Below are 5232 nucleotides of genomic sequence, written 5' to 3' on the forward strand. Positions count from 1 at the left end.
GGTTTGGGCGAACAGAGATTGCAATGGTGTCTAGAGTTTCTAAGATTATGTTGTCTGTGGGAAACAGAAGGATTTCTGGCAAGTCATTAGTGGATGGAGGTTCAGGACTCTTGGTGTCATCACGTGGTCCCGCACGCTCTATCGTCCGTTTCCCTGAATGACATGATGAGGCTGCCAGTTATGGGTTCGTCCGGTGGTTCCTCGTCCTTTGGATCGTATGGGATCCCCATCTTTGGTGAAAGTGGAGCGGCAGAAGCGTGCCCAGTGATACCCTTTCTTGCATTTGGGACACAGAATCTTAGGAAACTTGGGGGTAGGATCTGGGTTAGGGCAATCTTTTGCAAAGTGTCCTGACTGCTGGCATTTGCAGCACACCGTATTAGCTCTTTCTGCTTCCATGATTGCTTCTTTGATGGCTTGTACTCGTACTGGTTCAACTTCAATTAATGCATCTGCTATTACTTTGATTTCATGTTTACCTGAGCTAATTTCTTTACAGGCTTGTATCATGGACATGGGTGTGGGGTTAACCAGTGAACGGAGGACAGGCTGACAGTCTTGGTTCGCTTGTTCTATAGCTAGCCGGATGAACAGGGCATCTTGGACCTCTATAGGTTTCACTTGCTTAGCTATAGCGTCCCTCAGTCTGGTAGCAAAGTCATAAAAGGGTTCTGTAGGGCCTTGCTGTATATGTGCAAAGGAGGGAGAAGTGGTAGTTGCTTCTGCCACAGCCTTGATGGCTTCTACAGCCAAGCTTTTTGTTTTATCTAGCCTGACAAATGGTATTCGTGTCTGCATCCTGCTGGAGGAATATGGACCTTCCCCATACAATTCATTAAGTCTGGCACAGGGACACGTAGTGCATGGTGTGAGTCCTCAGCATATTGCTTGATGAGTTTTTTCCACTCTTGTTCAAAGAGGGAGTACTGCATTAGGTTTAAAAGTCCTTTAGTGACTACTCGAATGTCATCAGGTGTCAGGGTGTATGCTGCGAATAGGGAGTCTAGTATCCCAGAAACGAAAGGAGATATCAGTCCATAATCAGTAACTGCTTTTTTTGTGTCCCTTAAGATGGGATATGGGACAGGTTCCCAATGTGGTTCCCGGTTGTTGTCTCGGAAAACGGGGAAAACTTTCAGTAATTTTAGGTCCCCTGCCTCTTCTGCTTGCTTTCGAGGACCCTGTCACTTGTTTTTTGTGGCAGGGGAGTCGCCGCTTGTATCGCTATAGGTTGGGGTATTTGTTGTTGCAGGGTTTTTACTCGCGGCACTGGACTCACCGGTGCCGCCATTTTTGTGGATGTTTACATCCGGGAAGTCGGTGCTGTCAGAGCTACGTCGGTTACGGCCCCTCCCCTTAGAAAAACGGAGGCTGCGCGGTTGCGGGGAGGAAGGGGGGGTGGAGTCAGTGCTGGAATCATGTTGTGCGCTGACGTCCTCCCGGGGTGGTGGTGTGGCTAGCCGTTCTGGGCCGTTCAGGGTGGGGGGGCAGCGGTCGGCACCATCTTGGGAGCACGGCGGGCGGGCTTTGTTAGTTTTTGCGGGCTTTTTGAACGGCGGAGGAAGGGTTTCTTTTCCAGTTTCTTTTTGTTTTCCAAATGGGGCAAAATTAACCGCCATGCCATAAGAGAATCTCCAGCAACTTTATCGCCCTGTTCGAAGGCTTGTACTAAAGTAGTTCCGAGGTGGAACCATTTCCGATAAGTTAGTAATTCGGGGGACAGAAGTTTACTTTTAGAAACCCATTTTGTTAGGGCTTTGATGGATATTTCTTCATACAGATGCCCCTCTAAAATTATTATGGCTTTTATGTGTTCATAAAATTGCTTTTCTGATCTAGAGAGCTTATTTCCCATAATTTTAAAGTGAAAGGAAAGGGGTTTTTTGAGTTCACTCACAGGAATTCCCGGCGGAGACGTTCTCCAGTCGAAATGATGACCGGAGCGGGCTGTAGCTGCGCGGTAGGCGTGTTCGGCAATGGGGGGGTCACGGCTGTGGGCGGCGCGGAGCGGTGCCGCTGCGAGCGGCGGCTCGGAGCGGGGTCGGGCGGCGCGCGACGCGAACCGGGGGGGCTCGAGCTGCCGCCCGGGGCGGTTCCGCTTGCGAGTGGCGTTTGCCCTGGCGAAGGCGACGGTTTGGCGCGGGGAAGCTGTGGCGCCGCTTGGGAAGTGGTGGTTCAACGCGGCGGTCGGGTCGCGGCGGTGGCAGCTTCGGCGGCACGTAGCTGGTTTCACGCAGTTACAGCGGGCGAGAACTGAGTGGACGTGAGTCCACGGGCGTCTTCTGTGAGTGGGGTCTTTGGGGATAGACTGGACTCCGGAAATCCAGTCTATCAGTAGCTCAGGCTAAAGGCGAGATCTTTCTTAATATAAGAAAGATGAGTTCTGCCCAGTGTTGAGTGCCATTTATCGCGAGGGGGGGGGTGATCCTCGTGATGGACCCAGCTTCCATCTTGCATGGGGAGATGAGACATACATACACACAAGAGCATATATGACTCGCAAAATGGCGAACTCCTTTATTACAACAAGAAGACAGTTTATATAGAGGGGACTATATAAGGGTCTCGAACAGAGGTGAGACCCCCGGTAGGATCATTGAATCCTGAGGGGTATTGATAAGGGAGAATAGAAGGATTGGCCAGGGAAATATGTCTGGCCATCTAGGGAGAGGGGAAGGCCAGGAAGGAGTGGTGGTGGGTTTCTGCAGAGGTCTGTTTCTTATCACTGGATTTCAGGCTCTTCCTTCGGCTTCAGCTGTCAAAGTACTTCTAGATGGATTTCTTCCTCTGAGGCCCCTCTGCATTCCTTTAGCATCTCTCTGCATTCTCTGTAAGCTTTCATCCGTCGACTCCCGACAAGGAGAGGCTGAGGGAGCTGGGGTTGTTTAGTCTTGAGAAGAGAAGGCTTAGAGGTGACCTCATCACTCTCTTCAACTACCTGAAGGGAGGTTATTGCCAGGTGGGGGTTGGGCTCTTCTCCCAGGCAACCAACAACAGGACAAGAGGACATGGGCTCAAGCTCTGCCAGGGGAGGTTTAGGTTAGATGTTAGGAAGAAATTCTTTACAGAGAGGGTAATCAGGCATTGGAACGGCCTACCCAGAGAGGTGGTGGATTCACCATCCCTGGAGGTTTTTAAGCAGAGATTGGACATGGCCCTTAGTGCCATGATATAGTAATTGGAGTTGGATCAGGGGTTGGACTTGATGATCTTGGAGGTCTTTTCCAACCCAATCTATTCTATGATTCTATGATTCTATGATTTACCAGTTCAGGCCAGGTAAAAACTCCAAAGTGATTCAGTAAGAACAAGCAATTTATACAATGTTCTGATCCTGATTACAACATAACTTTATACATATTCATATTATTGCATCATTTGATTACAATATTCATAACAGGTGGAGTTGGGGCGGAGATGGAGGCGTGGTTTCCATTTTGAGGAATATTTTAGTGGGAGTTACTGTTTGCCTTCATCTTAGGGTCTGCTTTTCCAATCCTCATCCTCACGTCACCCCGGTGACCTTTCATACTTTCTATTGTTCTGTGTTCTGATCATTCATGCTTAAAGAAACCCTTGGCTTTAGACCTACCTCACTTATTGAAATGTCTTCCTTGGCTCCTCTGGATGAGATTTATGGGCGTTGAGTACTTTGTCTAGTGTTTGTTGTGATTCTTTTAAGGTCTGATACCCTCAGCACAGGACAAAGTCTTCCTGTATGAAATGTAGCTTACAGTAAATGAAATGTAGCTTACGGTAAACTATAAGTGTACAGAGGGGTAGGGGGGCTCTTATGGGCTTACAGTAAAAGTGTTTCGACTAACCCTTCCTGTTTCAGGAGAAAGCACAGGCTACAAATCTTGGAGAATCTTTAGAGGCAGAAACACCACAGCTGCAGCCCTCCGAAGTCAAGCGACACAGAAAACACAGCTTAAGCTCAGGAATCACAAATTTATTGTACGAGACCCCTTTGACCGTGTAACGCCCCCCCCCCCCCCTTCCCCCACAGGGAGCTCATGCGGCATCCCTGGGCAGTTCCATGTTTGTCCTGCCCACTGAACCAGTCCCGCCTCTGTTCTAACCCCATTGGTTGTTGCACCTGTCCCTTCCCAATCCTTGGGTTCTCAATGGACGTTGCCCTCCCATCTCCTCCCTTTGGGTAGTCGAGCGGTCAAACCCCTCCCTTCCCCCCAGTAGCTTTATAAGCCAAGGGAACTTTGAATACAATCTCTTTGCTGCCGGACTCTCAGTGTGCTGTGTGGTCTTGATGTTACTTGGCACAGTGGTTTTTGTCAAACCTGCCTCGTCCCTGAGGGACTTATGGCGGAGAGAATTCCTCAGTCAAACCCTGTCAATTGGGGCTCAACAGGGAGAACCACGGCGGATTTTCTACCGTGTAGAGATTTCTCCAGATGTCTCCGGGCTCAGGTGAGGAAGTGATTTCGGCTTCCCACCCAGACAGACTTGGCAACTCAACGTTGGATTTTGACCTACCAGAACTAGATAGGTCAGCAGTTGTATAGCTCCGAACCTTTAAATCCTATAACCACATTTTAAACTCTAAACCCTATCCTCTAAACATGAATAGGATAGCTACAAATGCTTAAAAAGCCTCATTTACCTCCCTGGACACCCAATAGATAAAACTTCCTTAAAAGCGCTAATTAAATGGATTTTCAAGAAAAATCATGCCTTTCCCTACACCATCACCTCTGAGGAATGGGACAAATTGGGACTTAAATTATGGAAAGCCACACAGACAAATGACTCCTTGGCATCCCAAGTCATGATTTTAGGCATGTTAAATAAAAATAGAAATAAAAAATCTGTGACTGGGGAGGAGGGAGCAGAGCAGGGATCCGGTTGATGCGTTCAGCATCTGGAACAGATTTAGGGCGAGAAAATTCAACCCCAGTATCACCATTATACCCACAGCATGGACTGCCCAACTCGCCCCCCCAAACCCAAAATGACCCCTGTTGCATGGCCAGTTCACCTCCTTCCCCCCCCAAGAGAAGTGGGCACTGGCCACCAAAATGTTGCCCCAGAGGACAGTGCCATTTCTCCCGCCACACAGTCAGGTGGTGCTGCCTCTCTCACAGTACCACCAAATGGTGCTGTTTATTTTGCTGCCCCACTAGGTGGCGCTGCCCCTCTCATAATACCAATGAATGGCACCTGCAAGTCTGCCTCGCCTCAAGGTGGTGCTGCCCTTCCTCCCTGTAGTGGTTT

The sequence above is a fragment of the Empidonax traillii genome, unplaced genomic scaffold (genome assembly GCF_003031625.1).
Source record: "Empidonax traillii isolate 1590-97213 ecotype Southwest subspecies unplaced genomic scaffold, ASM303162v1 scaffold452:size499809, whole genome shotgun sequence".
In the NCBI taxonomy this organism is placed as follows: domain Eukaryota; kingdom Metazoa; phylum Chordata; class Aves; order Passeriformes; family Tyrannidae; genus Empidonax; species Empidonax traillii.